Genomic DNA, 21,729 nt, shown 5'->3' with positions numbered 1-21,729 from the left:
ATAGCCGCTGTCGAGCACCCATTGGCCCGGCCCGCTTTGCGGGGCCCCGCGGTCCTGCAGCCACACGATGCCCCACCCCGGGCCCGCCGGGCGTCGACGTGTCGAACGATCGTACGTGCGAATCTCCGGATTTTGCTTTCCCCAAATCATTTTCTCTCGCCACAAACACACACCACAGAGCAAAAAAACGAGCAGAATTTTTCCTTTCATAATATTCTACTGTACCCTAGGCCTAGAAGAAGGGAAAGAGCGGAGTTTTTTCCTTTAGCATTTCCCCTTTTTCCTTTTTTGCTTTTTTGGTCACGGCGGCGGGGGACGAAAGAGGAAATGCTGGCTGGCTAGGTCAGGGCGGCTCGGGACGGGTCTGGTCCGTCCAGGGAAAATGGAATGGAAGGCGAGATGACGGTCGTGGGGGCGAGCTGCCACAGTAGGAGGCTGCTTTCCTTGCTCGTTTTGGGCCGTCTCGCTTGCCCCGTTTGGGAGAGGTCGGCTGCGGGGCGGGCGGGCGGGCGCGGCGGGCCGCCCGGGTCGTTCGCGCCGCGTCCATCGCGTGCATGATTGAGCTCGACTTTTGACATGAAGCGTTGCTGTGCAGTGCAGTGCAGTGCGCTGCGTGGATCGAGTGGGCGCAGTGTATTTTTCTACTTTTGGCCGACCCGCGTATTTCTGGAATGAATGAAAGATACTCGCCAGTCCTAGGAGTAGGGGTACTGTGCTGTGCGTGTATACCGACCAGCCATCCATCAATACACTGTTGTCAAGCGTCTCATCGTGGGGTTGTCCGACTCCATACCAATTATATACTCCAGAAACGGTTCGTGTATTTTTCTTTATATATGGACAAAAAAAACGCTCTATAGAGAACTGTACATGTGATATATCTGCACTTCTGCAGTGACCAGCTTCTCGATATATAGGGCCGTGCTGAAACCATTTGCAGCACTAAAATGGTTTCTACACTAAAACTGCTGTTGGGCCTAATACAACATTTAGTAGTTCAGTGTTCGAACATGTGAATCATGACCCATTTTATTGTTTATGCTGACAAACAAACAAAAAGCCCATATGCATGCTTGTCAAATGACCACTTTGCAACCATTTGACGTAACCAGCAACCACCAATGCTGCTCTTTATGACCGATGATGACAGATCTCGCAATCATATCATGCACATCTCTTTTCTTTTCTTTTTTTTCTTTGCGAATATGCCATGTACATCTTTTTTTCTTTTTCTTTATTCTGCAAATATGCCATGTATTAACTCCGTCCCAAATTATTTATCTTAAATTTGTCTAGATACCGAGATATCTGACACTAAAACGTGTCTAGATACTATATCTAGACAAATGTAAGACAACTAATTCGAAACATCTCTGCGATTGAAAATATACAAACATGAACATCCCTAAACTTTGCGGTGTATCTCCAAGAATGCAAAAACGATATTTAGATCACACGCACTCTATATAATCAGTACTTCAAAAACATGTCAGAGTTCCAAATGCTTGTGAAAAAATGGGTATAGCAGATATAATAATTTCTAGTTTACTGTAACTTAAAGACTATTTCAGGCAAGTTAGTGATTACTTGGTTTCCTATTTATCTTTAGCTCACGGATGATCCTTTTATTGCAAATTTTGCATGTATATGGACCTACCTATTATCTAAGCTAAGTTTTCACAATTGTTAGAACATCTCCACTCGTTCGGCCCCCAGGGGCTAGAAATAGCGCCGTCCTGGGGGAGTGCCGGCTGAAATATCGGCCTGGGGGCGATCTGGTTCCCAGCCGCCGTCCTCAGGTGCTGATTTTGGCCCACTTTCAGTGCAAATTGGCCCACTTTTCAGCTCATTTTCGGCGCAAATTACCCCACTATCGGCGCAAATTGGCCCACTATCGGCCGGTATTCGGCGTGCTTCGGCACAAATTCAACAGAAGCTATTTTTTTGTCACGTAGTTCATCATAGAAAATCAATAGAAATCAAATAGTTCAATACAAATTATATAGTTCAACAAATAAAACATCACACGTCGAACTAGGCGTTACCCTTGAGCCTCCATAGGTGCTCCACTAGATCCTGCTGCAGTTGTTGATGCACCAGTGGGTCTCGGATCTCCTGACGCATATTGAGGAAGGCAGTCCAGGTTGCCGGTAGGTGGTGATCAACTTGGGCAAGAGGACCCTGCAAGTAATATGGTTTAGTGTCAAACACTCGCTCTTCCTGCTCACTCTCAATTATCATGTTGTGCAAGATGACACAACAAGTCATGATCTCCCACATTTGATCTTTCGACCAGGTCTGAGCGGGGTACCGGACAACAGCAAATCGAGATTGGAGCACACCAAATGCCCGCTCGACATCCTTCCTGCAAGTCTCCTGAACCTTCACAAAGTGGGAGTTCTTGCCTCCGGGCACAGTGTTTGAGATAGTCTTCACAAATGTGGACCATCTTGGATAGATGCCATCTGCTAGGTAGTATCCCTTGTTGTAGTACCGTCCATTGACCTCGAAGTTCACCGGAGGAGAATGACCCTCAACAAGGTTGACAAAGATAGGGGAGCACTGCAGTACATTGATGTCATTGTGAGTTCCTGGCATACCAAAGAAGGAGTGCCAAATCCATAGGTCGTGTGTGGCCACTGCCTCAAGTACCACACTGCAACCGCTTTTTGCGCCTTTGTACATCCCCTGCCAAGCAAATGGACAGTTTTTCCATTTCCAATGCATGCAGTCGATGCTTCCAAGCATCCCTGGAAATCCTCTTGCTGCATTCTGTGCGAGGATCCGAGCAATGTTTTCAGCATTGGGTGATCTCAAGTATTGCGGTCCAAACACTGCCACCACTGCCCTGCAGAACTTGTAGAAACACTTAATGGTCGTGGACTTGGCCATGCGTCAATAGTCTTCCAGTGAATCACCGGGAGCTCCGTATACAAGCATCCTCATAGCTGTCGTGCATTTCTCGATTGAGGTGAATCCAAGTGTGTCGGTGCAATCCTTCTTGCACTTAAAGTAGCTGTCGAACTCCCGGATGGGATTCACAATCCAGAGGAAGAGCTTTCGGCTCATCCGATAACGGCGCCGCAATACTTTGTCGTCATGAAGTGGAGCGTCGGTGAAGTAGTCGGAGTAGAGCGAGCAATAGTCTTCTAGTCGATGCCGGTTCTTTGCCTTCAGCCGGCCCGGCGCCGAGCCACCACGTCGCGGCTTTGCATTGCTCGCGAGCACGCCAGCCAGGGTGGCGAGGACCATGAGATGCTTTTTGTCCTAGACGTCCATCGGCTTCCTCCTCCAGCAACGCCGTGAGTGCCTCCTCGTCGTCTGAGTCCATCATCGAGCAAACAAATCGTTGAACACCTAGCGAGCGTGGTGGGCGCACAGCCGCCGGTATCTCGGCCCTGCGCGGCCGGAGCACCGGAAAACTCACCCAAGAAGGTGGAGGAGGTTGCCGCAGCGGAACCCTCTCTCTTTTTCGGTGAGGGAATGTCCTATCTAGCGGTGGTTGGGGGTGGGCGGCGTCGGGATCGGCAAGGCGGTGGGAGGGCGTGCAAGATGACTTTTCGCCTGACAGTGTGGCCTACACTCGGTTTTCCCTTCCGCTGGAGCGCCCAAGCGCCCCAGTGCGCTGGGTTCGGCCTGGGATCCCCGGGCCCAAAAACGGCCGAGCCAGCGGATTTCGGCGTCTTGGGGGCACGACTAGGATTTTTTCCGGCGCTGACGCGAAAAAAGTCGCCCTTGGGGGCCTGTCGGGGGCGTGGCTGGAGATACTCTTAGATTGAGAATGACAACTTTTATTTTCTGTGATTTTTTATAGGGTAAATATGATCCCATGATCAAGTAATCTACTATATTTTTTGTGAATTTTTATAGGGTAAATATGGTCTCATGATCAAATAATCGGCTATTACGATCAGGAACTAGTATAGGGGTGTGCGATAGGGGAAGCCATCTCATATGATACACTCGGAGGAAACATGTGTGATCGCATGAGCTATCGCACAGATTTAACTCTCACATAATCAAATGCATCAAGTCAAAATCACCATCGCCAAAGGTTTAGAAAGAATACCGACCTCGAGCAAAAGAAGGATTGTCGCACGTGGCCGCATCCTTGATTGGTGCGTAACATCTTGCTGTTCTAGGCAGTCTTTCAGTTGCATATCTGCGGTTCATCGATGATCGTTGGTCACCAAGCCGCTCGCCCTTCAATAAAGAGCCCCCTCGAATGGAGCAAATAGCACACTCGCAAAGGCGGAAGGAACACAAGCCATGGTGGCGGCATCATGCACCACGGAAGCCTTCGCAAGAGCTGACATTTGAACGCTTGAAGCCGCAACATGCATGGGTAGGGCCATATCAATTTAGTCGACCACAGCAACAGAAGCAAAACAGATGGCTGGTTCGAGCACTGGTGTAGCTCCCAAAGTCAGGGCATATAGTTGGTCGAAAGATGATCACGGCCTGCCTAAGCGAGCAATCAAATGGAGCCCTAGGCCTACGACGGACAACTTCATCAGCTATAAGTCATGCCCGCCGGTTCCGGTATTGAGTCGAGCATTATGTGATGGGAAATGTAGTAGAAAATAAAATTTTCGCGCCTACGCACACCGAAGATCAATATGAAGATGCATAATAGGTTGGGATCACGATCATTACCGTCACCGAATTGCAGTGGATGAATAGCATATTAGTGTAGATCATACTTGGAGTCCCTCGAACCGTCGATGAACAATCCCGTGAACTTCCCACGAACAGTCCCTCGAACTGAAGACTGAAAGTATGGCCTCTCTACTTGGTTACAAGCGTGCAACCTTCACGATCCGGCAGCACTTCACCCTCCAGAGCTAATCGTTGTCGGAGAATTAGAGGGAGGAGACTAGAACCACACTAGACTTCTAATTATGAGGATTAGAGAAACTAGACCAAGCTCTAATTAGCCAACTAGGTGTAACATCCCAATTTTCAATTTGGATGTTAATCATTAGGTCATCATATGCATTTATATTTTGAGCATTTTGAATTTGGTTTATTTGGACATTTTAATCCTAGAGGCCTTAAGCAACTCAAGGACCATTTGAGAGAGTTGGAGATTTTCATAAAATTTCATTATTGATTTTTCAAAAATCGGTAAATTGGATCAAAGGTGATTTTTATTTGAAATTATTTTCCAATTATTTCAAAATAATGAGAGAAGATAACATGACTTCTTCAAAATAAAGGAAATATGGAAATTTAATTTTGAATAAAAATATATATTTTATTTGAATTTTCTTTGGTTAAATTAGGGGGAAATTGCATTTTTAAAGATTGCATTTTAGCCCAGAAAAATGTTCACGTGGTCCTAAATATTAGGAGAGGACCGCGAAAATTATTTTTGTGATCTTATGATTTTTATTTATTTTATTTTGTATTTTCTCTGCGGCAAAATTATATATATAAAAAAGTTTTCTTTCAGACTGACTGGGCCATAGCCCATCCGGCCCAGACCGCCGCCGCCTCCCCGAGCCACGGGAGTCCGGCTCCCGCACGGGCGCGCCGCCGCCGGAGTCCGGCCAGACTTCGCCTCCGCCTCGACCCCTCCCCTAAGCCGGCCTCGCCCGGGGCCTTTATATAGCGCCGCCGCCCCCCCTCTCATCACTTTACTTAACAAATTTGTTGGGTTGTAAATGTTAATTTGGGAGTGAGTTGGGGGTACCTTCTCAATAATTTCATCAAACTTTATAGTTAAATAAAATATATTACTTTGTTGTAGGGAAAATTAGGTTTATGCAAATGATAACCATAGAGTCTCCACCAGCCAAATATGCATGTACTGATAGCTGTTATTTTGTTCATTGCTCTATGGTGTTATCTTGCCAGCATACTCCATGTGCTGACCTACACGGCTGCAACATATCATGTTGCGGAGTTTTTAGACGAAGAGTAAGGTGCAATAGGTCGTTGTCATGCACTCAGTTTTGCCGTGGAGTTGGATGGACTCATTTATCTTCAAAGATTCCGCAGTTATCTTATTTAGATGGCCTTCAGCCATATTATTGTAATAAGTACTCTTTTTGAGACACTCGTTGTAATAAGTGTGTGATTGAACTCTGCAATAAATCCTCGAGTACTGTGTGTGTCAGCAATACCGATACAGGGACGACACTTAAGCACAGAGACTACGGTCCATTGGGATCGGGTCGCTATAAGATGGTATCAGAGCACACGCTGACTGTAGGATGCGATCAGTAGGAAAAGCCACAGAATACTCTTCTCTACTCATTTCTAACTCTTCTCCATTTCTACTCTATAGATGGCAGACCCAAGAACAAGTTCACTCAACCGGATGACGACACCCCTTTCGGACGACACTTGAAGGAAGTCACTAGGTACCTGAACATCGGCATACCAAGCTTCACCGGAACCTTCACTGCCACTTTACCAAAAGATGAGCACTGGACGATTCAATTCGTGTTCCAGGAAGGACGTTCGCGCTAGTTACCGAGCCCATCGGGTTTTCCTTTGATGCACCAACCTGGAGTCTAGGAAAGAGCATGGCCGCCCACATCGCCATTGGACGCATAGGCGAGGTGTACAACCAGGATCTTAAGGACACCATCTACCAGATATGTGGACGCCCAGATGAGCAATGGGAGATAATTCGCACCAGGAAGGATAGATCAATTGTAGCCTACATGCAGGAGTTGAACCAGCACATTCGATGCTACGAGAACCAGATGTGCGCCAACATGATAGAAACGAAGAAGGTGATGACCCGGAACATGGAGCTAGAAGAGGAACTCAAGTCTACATGCGATGGATATGAAGAAGAAATTGATGTACTACTAGAGAAGAATGAAGACCTGAAGAAGAAGCTAGGGATATTCATGGGGGATCCCGAACCTGGAGTGGACATTCGTTCAGAGGATTACATCATACTAGACGACATAGACTCCGACCCCGACAGCGATGATGATTATGAAGACGAAGCTGGAGCAGATATTATGGAGACTTCCATCGAACAAAATTTCTAGTCGACCACCATATTATAATTAGAATTCTTCCATGCATATAGTAATAGTCCACGAGATTTTGTAACGGTAGCTTAGATCGAGTGTATGAATCTTGTCTGAATTGAGTGGTGTGAAATGAATGTGTTTGTCTCATGTGCATATGGGTAGTGAAATATCTCTTTAGACCTCACTTTATTCTGTTCTCACCCCTCTAAACCTATCAGATGACTCTGAGACATGACCCCGCATCCGCCTTTCCACCAGAGCTCACTCAGTTGATCTAACAACAGAATACCTTGATGCAGTTGCTAGTCCAGAACCAAGGCAACAACAACAACAACAACCCACCGCCACCACCCCTAGTTGACAACTTAGCCCGCTTTCTAAGGTTGAATCCACCGGTGTTCTCTAGTAGCACTGAGCCGATTGTTGCTGGTGATTGGCTCCGCAAGATTGGAAGGGAGCTGACCATCGTAGGTTGCACGGATGCTGATAAGGTGCCCTTTGCCGCACATCAACTGGATGGACCCACAGCCTCATGGTGGGAGAACTACACCGCCACTTTCCCCGTGGCCAATGTTACTTGGGATCAATTTCAGCAAGCCTTCCGCACTGCACATGTCTCGGCTGGAGCTATGAGCATGAAGAAGCGTGAGTTTCGCAACTTACTCCAGGGAAACCATACTGTGGTGCGGTACGTAGATGAGTTCAGCAAGTTAGCTCTCTATGCCCCAAATGATGTGGCCACAGATGTCGCGAAGCAGGAGAAGTTTATAGAGGGGCTGAATGACGAGCTGAGTATGCAGTTGATGGTGGCAACATTTGCCAACTACCAGGAGCTGGTAGACAGGGCTCTTATGATTGAAGGCAAGCAGCAGCAGATAGAGAACCGCAAGCGTTTACCCCAAACTCTAGAGCTCAGCAGAAGCCTCGTTTTACCCCAAACTCGGGAGGACATACCCATCATAACCATGGAGGCCATTCTCACAATGGAGGAAGTTTACATAAACACAGTGACCCTAAGAATGGAAATGGGAATGGAGGAAACAACAGTCAGAGTCGTTCTAACCAAGCAACACCCTCGAAGAAGGATCTGAGCCATGTTACCTGTTTCAAGTGCGGGAAGACTGGACACTACGCCAATGATTGTTCTGAGCTAAAGAATGGTAATGAAAATGGAAGCTCTGGAAAGAAGCCCAACCCTTTCACTAGAGGGCAGGTGAACCACGTCAATGTGGAGAAAGTTGAAGAGCAGCCCGATGCAGTTATTGGTAAGTTTTTAATTAACTCATTTACAGCTATTGTCCTTTTTGACACTGGTACGTCGCATTCATACATATCAAGGGGATTTGTGGATAAGTTTAAGTTGCCCACCATAGCTCTCAAGACACCTATGTTAGTAAGCTCACCTGGAGCAGAGTATATGGCTAGCAGAGGATGTTTTCAATTGCCATTGACCATAGGTAGGCATGTTTTCCCCTCAGACCTAATAATTTTGGAGTCACAAGGATTGGATGTGATACTAGGCATGGATTGGCTATCGATGTACGGAGGAAATATCGATTGTGCTAGTAAGTCAATTCTCCTCACCACCCCAGAAGGAAAAAGGATCAAGTATGTGTCTAGGCATGCGCCAAGGAGGACTCAAGTAAATTCACTTTCGAGAGTTGTTTAGGAGGAAGTGTCAGCTGTGAAGGATTATCTCGACGTATTGCCGGAGGAACTACCCGGCATGCCACCAGATCGAGATATAGAATTTTTGATAGAGTTGTTACCAGGCACCGGACCAATATCGAAGAGACTGTATCGGATGCCCGCAAATGATCTGGAGGAAATTAAGAAGCAGATTAAGGAGTTATTGGAGAAAGGTTATATTCGACCAAGTTCATCACCGTGGGGAGCCCCAGTGCTCTTAGTTGAGAAGAAGTATGGATCTTTGAGAATGGTTGTGGATTATCGTGCACTGAATGAGGTGACAATCAAGAACAAATACCCACTATCGATGATCAATGATTTTTTGACCAGCTGCGGGGAGCTAAAGTATTCTCCAAGATCGATCTTTGATCAGGATACCACCAGATGAAGATCCGAGAACAGGATATACCTAAGACAGCTTTTACCACAAGGTACGGGCTATATGAGTACACTGTCATGTCTTTTGGTTTGACTAATGCTCCTGCCTACTTTATGAGTATGATGAATAAGGTGTTCATGGAGTTCTTGGATAAGTTTGTTGTGGTGTTCATTGATGATATATTGGTATACTTGAAGAATGAAGAAGAACACAAGGAACATTTGCGCTTAGTTCTTGAGAAGCCGAGGGAACATCAGCTATGCCAAGTTCACCAAATGTGATTTTTGGTTGAAGGAAGTTGGATTTCTCACACATGTTATATCAGGAGAAGAAATAGCAGTAGACCTTTCCAAGGTTCAGTCCGTCACTGAGTGGTTGGCACCCACCTCAGTTAGAGAGATACGCTATTTTCTTGGACTCGCAGGATATTACCGGAGATTCATTGAGATTTTTTCCAAGATTGCGAAGCCCATGACGGAGTTATTGAAGAAGGACACCAAGTTCAAATGGACCGAAGAATGTGAGGCCAGTTTTCAGGAGTTAAAGAAAATTTTAATTATAGCCCAGTGCTAATTCTTCCGGATATACACAAGGATTTCCAAGTATATTGCGACGCTTCTCGCTAGGGACTTGGAGGTGTACTTATGCAAGACAGAAGAGTTGTTTCATATGCCTCGCTTCAGCTTCGAACTCATGAGTTGAATTATGCCACACATGATTTGGAGTTAGCGGCCGTAGTGCATGCGCTCAAGACCTGGAGACATTTTCTTATTGGGAACCGTTGTGATGTATACACGGACCATAAGAGTTTGAAGTACATCTTCACACAGAAGGAGTTGAATCTCAGGCGAAGGAGATGGTTGGAGCTCATCAAGGATTATGATATGAAGCTACATTATCATCCAGGAAAGGCCAATGTTGTAGCCGATGCTTTGAGCCGCAAGAGTTATGCCAATACTCTCGTAATCGGAGGATTACCTCAGGAGTTAGCCGTCAATCTCAGAGAATTTCGTTTGGAGATAGTTCCGAGAGGTTTTGTTGCAGCATTGGAAGTTCAGTCCACATTGTTGGGAAAGATTCGGGAAGCCCAAAAGACTGATAAGGAGATTGCAAAGATAAAGGAAAAGATGAGTAAAGGAAAGGCCAAAGGTTTTCGTGAGGATGAACACGAAACTTTATGGTTTGAGGACCGTATTTATGTGCCCAATGATTCATAGATCATGAAGTTAATACTTCAGGAAGCCCATGACTCGCCATACTCGATTCACCCCAGAAACACCAAGATGTATTTGGATTTGAAGGAACGTTTCTGGTGGACATGTATGAATAAGGATATTGCTGAGTATGTAGCAGTATGTGACGTATGTCAGAGAGTTAAGGCAGAACACCAGAAGCCAGCGGGATTACTCCAGCCTATGCCGATACCCGAATGGAAGTGGGATAAACTTGGCATGGATTTCATCACCAGATTACCCAGGACACGATAAGGTTATGACTCCATCTGGGTAGTAATCGATCGCTTGACCAAAGTGGCTTACTTTATCCCCGTGAAAACCACTTATACGAGCGCAAAGTTGGCCAAGATATATATGACCAGGATCGTATGTCTGCATGGAGTTTCGAGGACCATCATATCAGATAGAGGAGCACAGTTTACCTTGAAGTTTTGGAATTGCTACCTCTTGAGCACTTGCGTTGGTTTTCCCTTGAAGAGGAAAGGGTGATGCAACAAAGTAGCGTAAGTATTTCCCACGGTTTTTGAGAACCAAGGTATCAATCCAGTAGGAGGCCACGCACGAGTCCCTCGCACCTACACAAACAATTAAATCCTCATAACCAACGCGATAAGGGGTTGTCAATCCCTACACAGTCACTTACGAGAGTGAGATCTGATAGATATGATAAGATAATATTTTTGGTATTTTTATGATAAAGATGCAAAGTAAAATAAAAAGCAAAGGAAATAAATAAGTATTGGAAGATTAATATGATAGAAGATATACCCGGGGGCCATAGGTTTCACTAGTGGCTTCTCTCAAGAGCATAAGTATTCACGGTGGGTAGACAAATTACTATTGAGCAATTGACAGAATTGAGCATAGTTATGAGAATATCTAGGTATGATCATGTATATAGGCATCACGTCCGAGACAAGTAGACCGACTCCTGCCTGCATCTACTACTATTACTCCACACATCGACCGCTATCCTGCATGCATCTAGAGTATTAAGTTCAAGAGAACAGAGTAACGCTTTAAGCAAGATGACATGATGTAGAGGGATAAACTCATGCAATATGATATAAACCCCATCTTGTTATCCTCGATGGCAACAATACAATACGTACCTTGCTGCCCCTACTGTCACTGGGAAAGGACACCGCAAGATTGAACCCAAAGCTAAGCACTTCTCCCATTGCAAGAAAGATCAATCTAGTAGGCCAAACCAAACTGATAATTCAAAGAGCCTTGCAAAGATAACCAATCATACATAAAAGAATTCAGAGAAGATTCAAATATTGTTCATAGATAAACTTGATCATAAACCCACAATTCATTGGTCTCAACAAACACACCGCAAAAGAAGATTACATCGAATAGATCTCCACAAGAGAGGGGGAGAACTTTGTATTAAGATCCAAAAAGAGAGAAGAAGCCATCTAGCTAATAAGTATGGACCCGTAGGTCTGAGGTAAACTACTCACACTTCATCGTAAGGGCTATGGTGTTGATGTAGAGGCCCTCCATGATCGATGCCCCCTCCGGCGGAGCTCCGGAACAGGCCCCAAGATGGGATCTCGTGGATACAGAAAGTTACAGCGATGGAATTAGGGTTTTTGCTCCGTATCTGGTAGTTTGGGGGTACGTAGGTATATATAGGAGGAAGGAGTATGTCGGTGGAGCAACAGGGGCCCCACAAGGGTGGAGGGCGCGCTTGGGGGGTAGGCGCGCCCCCTACCTCGTGGCCTCCTGGTTGATTTCTTGACGTAGGGTCCAAGTCCTCTAGATCATGTTCATTCCGAAAATCACGTTCCCGAAGGTTTCATTCCGTTTGGACTCCGTTTGATATCCCTTTTCTGCGAAACCCTAAAATAGGCAAAAAAACAACAATTCTGGGCTGGGCCTCCAGTTAGTAGGTTAGTCCAAATAATAATATAAAAGTGTATAATAAAGCCCAATAATGTCCAAAACAGAATATAATATAGCATGGAACAATCAAAAATTATAGATACGTTGGAGACGTATCAGGAATCAATTACACCAGACTTTGGGTACCAGGCTAGAGTTCAGTACAGCCTTTCATCCGCAGACAGATGGACAGACCGAGAGAGTCAACCAAATTCTGGAGGACATGTTGAGAGCTTGTGCGCTAGATTATGGATCTATTTGGGCTGATAATTTGCCTTATGCAGAGTTCTCGTATAACAACAACTACCAGGCTAGTTTGAAGATGGCCCCTTTCGAAGCTTTGTATGAAAGGAGGTGCAGGACACCATTGATGTGGGATGAAGTTGGAGACTGTCAATTGTTCGGACCAAATTTAATAGAAGAGTCCGAGGAGAAAGTTAAGTTGATTCATGATAGACTAAAGGTAGCTCAATCCAGGCAGAAGAGTTATGCTGACACGAAACACAAGGAGGTAGCCTATGAAATTGGAGATAGAGCATATCTCCATGTGTCACCACTTCGAGGAGTGAAACGATTTGGAGTCAAAGGAAAGTTAGCCCCAAGATTTGTAGGACCTTATAGAGTTTTGGAGCGTATGGGAGAAGTGGCCTATAAGTTGGAGTTACCCGAAGGATTGTCAGGAGTTCATGATGTGTTTCACGTTTCCCAGTTGAAGAAGTGTCATGCAGAGATGGTCGATATTCCTTTGAGAGATACAGTTGTGACGCCCCAAGACCAGAGCTTCAGATGCCTTCTAGGGTTTCCGGGTTTCGTCGTGTGATTTGTTTGGTTCATTGCATTCATCATTGCATCATGTGCATTGCATCATGTCATCATGGCATCATGTCATTTCTTTTCTTAACTCAACTAAATAAATGGCATGGATCTTTGATCCATTTAAATTGAGGGAATTCACATGATTATTCTCTTTATAACATATCCTCCCAATATTAGGGAGCTATATTAAATATTCCATTTTCAGAATCACCCATGAACACACTTGCAAATAATCACATGCCTTTTCTCGCTTCAAGTTTGGTCCCCAAACTTTGCCCATTATTTCTTTCATCACTTTTCTGGAGCTCCACCAAAAATCCGAACATTTTTGGATACTCCTAAAACCTGTCCTAGTTCAAACCTTTTGAATTAAATTCAAATGAATTTGAATTTAATCTGTGAATCTTGGCCATTTCTATTTTCTAGGAACGAGCACAATTTTTGTGAGTCCGGAAAAATCATCTGCATGTCCAACTTCTTCCCCTAACTCCTCCTTCCTTTTCTTCTCTTCTTTGTTTTTTTCTATTTTAGAAATAAGGATGAGGGAGAGAGAGCGCCCCTGCCAGCTCTACCAGGCCGGCCAACCAGCAGACCTCCACCGCTTCGGCCCATCTTCCCTAGGCCCACTTAAACCCCTCACCTAACCCTAGCCCAACCCACCTATCGCTCCATCTCTCCCCTGCCGCCGCCAGAGACACCCATCGCACGAACCCCATCTCCCTCGCAGCCTCGCTCTCTCCCTCGATGCCCATTCAGCGCCGCCGCTTGCCCGATCCCCATCTCTCGATCTTTTCCTCCCTCCTGTGCGCCGCCAAGTGTGTGAGAGAGAACGGCAGCGCCGCCCGCGCTCGATCCCCGTCGCCATCCTCTCCTACCTCGCGACCCGCTGCCCCGTCGTCCTCGCGCAGCCGCACGACAGCCGGAGCGCTGCCTCCCACGCTCCTCCCTCCTCTCGCTCGCCTACACCACCAGTTCAGGCCGCCTCCGCCGCCCTTGCCTGGTCCCGGACGGACACCGCCGTCAGGGCCCTGTCCCCACCTCCGGCGCGCAAAAGCTCGTCACCTTGCGACCACCGCGGGCCAGCGCCACCTCCGGCCTCCCCTTCGTCGGCGTCGTCTCCTGCTCCTCGCCTCGACCAACGGCGTTTCAAGGCCGGCCCCCTGCAGCTCGTCGTGGCCGGAGATCTCCACCACCAGCAAGCAGCCGCGCCATGGCCCTCCTCGCGTGGCATCTCCACCTTCCGGTCCATCCGCGAGCAAGCTGTCCCTGTTGCCTCTTGTTCATGGCCGCAGAAACCCTTCGACGACCCGTGTACCTTGGCGTGTCGCCGGTGGGTATCCTTGATCCTTCGGTCGCCAAGATCGCAAGGCCGCCACTAACCGAAGGAGCCCACGGCCACCACATCAACCTGCCCCTCTTGTCATTGCCAAAAGCATCAGTCCAGGAAACGCCAAGTACCAGGTCAATGCGGACCGCCAAGTTCGTCTTCCGCCGTCTCTGAAATCGACAAGTGCCACACGGAAACGCCAAGTACCACTACGCGCGAAGACTGTTTCAGGATTCACCAAGAACCGCTACCGATGGCTCGAACATCTACGAAAAACATGTATGACCGTCGTCGAAACTGCAAAGTACCTCTACGCACGGATATCGCCAAGTACCATGATACGTCTCCAATGTATCTATAATTTTTGATTGTTCCATGCTAATATATTATCAACCTTGGATGTTTCATATGCATTTATATGCTATTTTATATGATTTTTGGGACTAACCTATTAACCCAGAGCCCAGTGCCAGTTTTTGTTTTTTTCCTTGTTTTAGAGTATGGCAGAAAAGGAAAATCAAACGGACTCTAATTAACCTGAAACTTCATGGAACTTATTTTTGGAAGAAATGTAACCCGGAACACTTGGAGTCCACGTAAGGGAAGCTTCAAGGAGGCCAGGAGGTAGGGGCACGCCCTCCACCCTCGTGGGCCCCTCGTGGCTCCCATGACGTACTTCTTCTGCCTATATATCTCCATATACCATAAAAACATCCAGGAACACAATAGATCGGGAGTTCCACCGCCAGAAGCCTTCGTAGCAACCGAAAGCCAATCTAGACCCATTCCGGCACCCTGCCGGAGGGGGCAATCCCTCTCTGGTGGCCATCTTCATCATCCCAGTGCTCTCCATGACGAGGAGGGAGTAGTTCTCCCTCGGGGCTGAGGGTATGTACCAATAGCTATGTGTTTGATCTCTCTCTCTCGTGTTCTTGAGGTGATACGATCTTGATGTATCGTGAGCTTTGCTATTATAGTTGGATCTTATGATGTTTTCTTCCCCCTCCATTCTCTTGTAAAGGATTGAGTTTCCCCTTTGAAGTTATCTTATCGGATTGAGTCTTTAAAGATTTGAGAACACTTGATGTATGTCTTGCCGTGCGTATCTGTGGTGACAATGGGATATCACGTGATTCACTTGATGTATGTTTTGGTGATCAACTTGCAGGTTCCGCCCATGAACCTATGCATAGGGGTTGGCACACGTTTTCGTCGTGATTCTCCGGTAGAAACTTTGGGGCACTCTTTGAGGTTATATGTGTTGGTTGAATAGATGAATCTGAGATTGTGTGATGCATATCGTATAATCATACCCACGGATACTTGAGGTGACATTGGAGTATCTAGGTGACATTAGGGTTTCGGTTGATTTGTGTCTTAAGGTGTTATTCTAGTACGAACTCTAGGGCTGTTTGTGACACCTATAGGAATAGCCCAACGGATTGATTGGAAAGAATAATTTTGAGGTGGTTTCGTACCCTACCATAATCTCTTCGTTCGTTCTCCGCTATTAGTGACTTTGGAGTGACTCTTTGTTGCATGTTGAGGGATACTTATGTGATCCAATTATGCTATTATTGTTGAGAGGACTTGCACTAGTGAAAGTATGAACCCTAGGCCCTGTTTCAACGCATTGCAATACCATTTACGCTCACTTTTGTCACTTGCTACCTTGCTGTTTTTATAATTTCAGATTACAAATACTCATATGTACTATCCATATACCACTTGTATCACTATCTCTTCGCCGAACTACTGCACCTATACAATTTACCATTGTATTGGGTGTGTTGGGGACACAAGAGACTCTTTGTTATTTGGTTGCAGGGTTGCTTGAGAGAGACCATCTTCATCCTACGCCTCCTACGGATTGATAAACCTTAGGTCATCCACTTGAGGGAAATTTGCTACTGTCCTACAAACCTCTGCACTTGGAGGCCCAACAGTGTCTACAAGAAGAAGGTTGTGTAGTAAACATCAAGCTCTTTTCTGGCGCCGTTGCCGGGGAGGTTAGCGCTTGAAGGTATATCTTTAGATCTTGCAATCGAGTCTTTTAGTTTCTTGTTTTATCACTAGTTTAGTTTATAAAAGAGAACTACAAAAAATGGAATTGAGTTTGTCTCATACGCTTCACCTTTTTAATATCTTTCGTAAGTATGATGGAAAGGAAAATTGTGCTCAAATGCTAGAAGAAGAATTACATAGAATGCTTGGCATAAAATATGTGAATGATGAGCATGATTGCAATGTTGTTAGTACGAATTCTTTGAATATCCATGATACTAATGATGATTGCACTAGTTATGATGAAAATGTCTCCTATAAACATGTCAATTTGTGTGGAGTACATTGGGTTTGTAAGTACACACCAAATAGGGAAGATAGATATTGCAAGAGGCATAAGTACTTAGAAACTAAATTGTTGCAAGAAAGGCTATATGAATGTGCTGAAAATTTAAATTATCTTGGCCATACTTGTGAGCTTTGCAATGAACATGATCATTTCAATACCCAATGCAAATTGTTTCATGATCTATCATGTCCAAAAATTGTGATGACTTGATTTCCCTTGCACATCATAATGAACTTAGTTTGCTCTTGGGTTGTGAAGAAATGAAACGTATAACTAAGGATATTCCAAAATTTGCCCTTGATAGAGTTCTTCATTTTGATCTAGGGGAAATTTATATGTATTGTGCGGTGAATTGTATTGAAAATCCTTATATTGCCAATTACATAAAGGAAAGAAAACAAATAGAAGATGAAGAGAATACTAATGAAAGGGAAGAGACTTCCCAATATCCTCCTATTATTTCTTATGATGAATCAGGTAACGAGGAGGAGCCTCCTATTAAACCAATCTCATTAATAAGGAGCTCCAAAAAGAGGATTGAACCCACACATGATGTGTTGAAGAAGAAGAGAAGAAAAAGGAAGAGAGGTAAAAAGATATATCCCCCAAATAATGCTGCTCCTATTACTATTGTGCCTTATGAAAATATAATTGTGGAAGATAATGATTCTTCTTATGATCTTGAAAATATTTTTGGCACTTGCTTGGAAGAATATGATAATTGCTACACTATTGGTGCTATCCATACTATTAATGATGAGAGTGATTATGCTTATGATATGAAAAGGCCCAAGCTTGGGGATGCTATGTTTGATGAAGATGATGTTTTTGAGAATATATTTGCTGCAATTAATGTTTGTCCCAAGCTTGGGGATGCTACGCTTAATGAAGATGATATTTTTAGTCTCCCAAGTTTTGATATGCAAATTTATAATGATGATAGCAGGCCTCCTACTTATGATAATTATTGTGATGATACATATGCTATAAAAAGTGGTGATTATATTTATAAAACTTGTAATGATTATGGTTACCCCTTTTCTGAACATTACTCTTTTAATGTGGAAACAATTTATAGTATTCAAGTCTCTTATGATACTCCCACTATTCCGAATGAGAAGAATTTTGCTTATGTGGAGAGTAATACAAATTCTATGCTTGTAGATCATGAAAAGAATGCTTTAGGTGCTGGTTATATTGTTGAATTCATTCATGATGCTACTGAAAATTATTATGAGGGAGGAATATATGCTTGTAGGAATTGCAATAATATCAAGTTTCCTCTCTATGTGCTTAAAGTTTTGAAGTTATGCTTGTCTTGCCTTCCTATGCTAGTTGATTATTGTTCCCACAAGTTGTTTGCTCACAAAATCCCTATGCATAGGAAGTGGGTTAGACTTAAATGTGATAGTCATATTCTTCATGATTCTCTCTTTATTTTTCAATTCTTATCTTTTATGTGAGCATCATTGAAATCATCATGCCTAGCTAGGGGCGTTAAACGATAGCGCTTGTTGGGAGGCAACCCAACTTTATTTTTGTTCCTTGCTTTTTGCTCCTGTTTATCAATAAATAATTTATTTAGCCTCTGTTTATATGTGGTTTTATGCTTTTAATTAGTGTTTGTGCCAAGTAGAACCTTTGGGAAGACTTGGGGAAACTCTTGTTGATCTTGCTGTAAAAAACAGAAACTTTAGCGCTCACGAAAATTGCTACCATTTTTTATTGGAGAGTGTTATTTAGTTAATTATTTTTGCAGATGATTAATAGACAAATTACTCAGGTCCAGAAGTTTATTTTAGATTTTTTGGGGTTCCAGAAGTATACGTTTGATCCAGATTACTACAGACTGTTCTGTTTTTGACAGATTCTGTTTTCATCGTGTTGTTTGCTTATTTTGATGAATCTATGAGTAGTATCGGAGGGTATGAACCATAGAGAAGTTGGAATACAGTAGATATTACACCAATATAAATTTAGAATGAGTTCATTACAGTAACTTATGATGGTGATTTCTTTCTTATACTAATGGAGCTTACGAGTTTTCTGTTATGTTTTGTGTTGCGAAGTTTTCAAGTTTTGGGTGAAGATTCGATGGACTATGGAATAAGGAGTGGCAAGAGCCTATGCTTGGGGATTCCCAAGGCTCCCCAAGGTAATATTCAAGGACAACCAAGAGCCTAAGCTTGGGGATGCTCCAGAAGGCATCCCCTCTTTCGTCTTCGTTCATCGGTAAACTTTACTTGGAGCTATATTTTTATTCGCCACATGATATGTGTTTTGCTTGGAGCGTCATTTTATTTTATTTAGTTTTGCTTGATGTTTGAATAATATACCAAGATATGAAATTATTAAATGTTAGAGAGTCTTCACATAGTTGCATAATTATTCGACTACTCATTGATCTTCACTTATATCTTTCGGAGTAGCTTGTCATTTGCTCTAGTGCTTCACTTATATCCTTTTAGAGCACGGTGGTGGTTTTATTTTATAGAAATTAATGAACTCTCATGCTTCACTTATATCATTTTTAGAGTCTTTATAACATCATGGTAATTTGCTTTGGTTATGAATTTAGTCCTAATATGATGGGCATACAAGAGGGATATAATAAAAACTTTCATATAAAGTGCATTGAATACTATGAGAAGTTTGATACTTGATGATTGTTTTGAGATATGAGGATGGTAATATTAGAGTCATGCTAGTTGAGTAGTTGTGAATTTGAGAAATACTTGTGTTGAAGTTTGTGATTCCCGTAGCATGCACGTATGGTGAACCGTTATGTGATGAAGTCGGAGCATGCTTTATTTATTGATTGCCTTCCTTATGAGTGGCGGTCGGGGACGAGCGATGGTCTTTTCCTACCAATCTATCCCCCTGGGAGCATGCGCGTAGTACTTTGTTTCGATAACTAATACATTTTTGCAATAAGTATGTGAGTTCTTTATGACTAATGTTGAGTCCATGGATTACACGCACTCTCACCCTTCCACCATTGCTAGCCTCTCTAGTACCGCGCAACTTTCGCCGGTACCATAAACCCACCATTTACCTTCCTCAAAACAGCCACCATACCTACATATTATGGCATTTCCATAGCCATTCTGAGATATATTGCCATGCAACTTTCCACCGTTCGGTTCATTATGACACGCTCCATCATTGTCATATTGCTTTGCATGATCATGTAGTTGACATCGTATTTGTGGCAAAGCCACCATTCATAATTCTTCCATACATGTCACTCATGAGTCATTGCACATCCCAGTACACCGCCGGAGGCATTCATATAGAGTCATATCTTGTTCTAAGTATCGAGGTGTAATTATTGAGTTGTAAGTAAATAAAAGTGTGATGATCATCATTATTAGAGCATTGTCCCAGTGAGGAAAGGATGATGGAGACTATGATTCCCCCATAAGTCGGGATGAGACTCCGAACGAAAAAAAAGAGAAAGAAAAAAGAGGCCATAAAAAAGGAGAAGGCCCAAATAAAAAAATAAAAAATGAGAGAAAAAGAGAGAAGGGGCAATGCTACTATCCTTTTACCACACTTGTGCTTCAAAGTAGCACCATGATCTTCATGATAGAGAGTCTCCTATGTTGTCACTTTCATATACTAGTGGGAATCTTTCATTATAGAACTTGTCTTGTATATTCCAATGATGGGATTCCTCAAAATTCCCTAGGTCTTCGTGAGCAAGCAAGTTGGATGCACACTCACTAGTTTCTTTTGTTGAGCTTTCATACATTTATAGCTCTAGTGCATCTGTTGCATGGCAATCCCTACTCACTCACATTGATATCTATTGATGGGCATCTCCATAGCCTGTTGATACACCTAGTTGATGTGAGACTATCTTCTCCTTTTTGTCTTCTCCACAACCACCATTCTATTCCACCTATAGTTCTATGTCCATGGCTCACGCTCATGTATTGTGTGAAGATTGAAAAAGTTTGAGAACATCAAAAGTATGAAACAATTGCTTGGCTTGTCATCGGGGTTGTGCATGATTTAAATACTTTGTGTGGTGAAGATGGAGCATAGCCACACTATATGATTTTGTAGGGATAGCTCTCTTTGGCCATGTTATTTTGAGAAGACATGATTACTTGGTTAGTATGCTTGAAGTATTATTATTTTTATGCCAGTATTAAACTTTTGTCTTGAATCTTATGGATCTGAACATTCATGCCACAATACAGAGAATTACTTAGAGAAATATTTAGGTAGCATTCCACATCAAAAATTCTGTTTTTATCATTTACCTACTCGAGGACGAGCAGGAATTAAGCTTGGGGATGCTGATACGTCTCCAATGTATCTATAATTTTTGATTGTTCCATGCTATTATATTATCAACCTTGGATGTTTTATATGCATTTATATGCTATTTTATATGATTTTTGGGACTAACCTATTAACCCAGAGCCTAGTACCAGTTTCTGTTTTTTCCTTGTTTTAGAGTATCGCGGAAAAGGAAAATCAAACGGAGTCCAATTGACCTAAAACTTCACGGAACTTATTTTTGGAAGAAAAGCAACCCGGGAGACTTGGAGTCCACGTAAGGGAAGCTTCGAGGAGGCCACAAGGTAGGGGGCGCGCCCACCCCCTGGGCGCGTCCTCCACCCTCATGGGCCCCTCATGGCTCCCCTGACGTACTTCTTCCGCCTATATATATCTCCATATACCCTAAAAACATCCTGGAGCACAATAGATCGGGAGTTCCGCCGCCAGAAGCCTCCGTAGCCACCGAAAGTCAATCTAGACCCATTCCGGCACCCTGCCGGAGGGGGCAATCCCTCTCCGGTGGCCATCTTCATCATCCCGGTGCTCTCCATGACGAGGAGGGAGTAGTTCTCCCTCGGGGCTGAGGGTATGTACCAGTAGCTATGTGTTTGATCTCTCTCTCGTGTTCTTGAGGTGATACGATCTTGATGTATTACGAGCTTTGCTATTATAGTTGGATCTTATGATGTTTTCTTCCCCCCTCTACTCTCTTGTAATGGATTGAGTTTCCCCTTTGAAGTTATCTT

Source organism: Triticum dicoccoides, chromosome 5A (assembly GCF_002162155.2).
Source record: "Triticum dicoccoides isolate Atlit2015 ecotype Zavitan chromosome 5A, WEW_v2.0, whole genome shotgun sequence".
In the NCBI taxonomy this organism is placed as follows: domain Eukaryota; kingdom Viridiplantae; phylum Streptophyta; class Magnoliopsida; order Poales; family Poaceae; genus Triticum; species Triticum dicoccoides.
The sequence above is the reverse complement of the archived record's forward strand: the minus strand, read 5'-3'. Positions refer to the sequence as shown.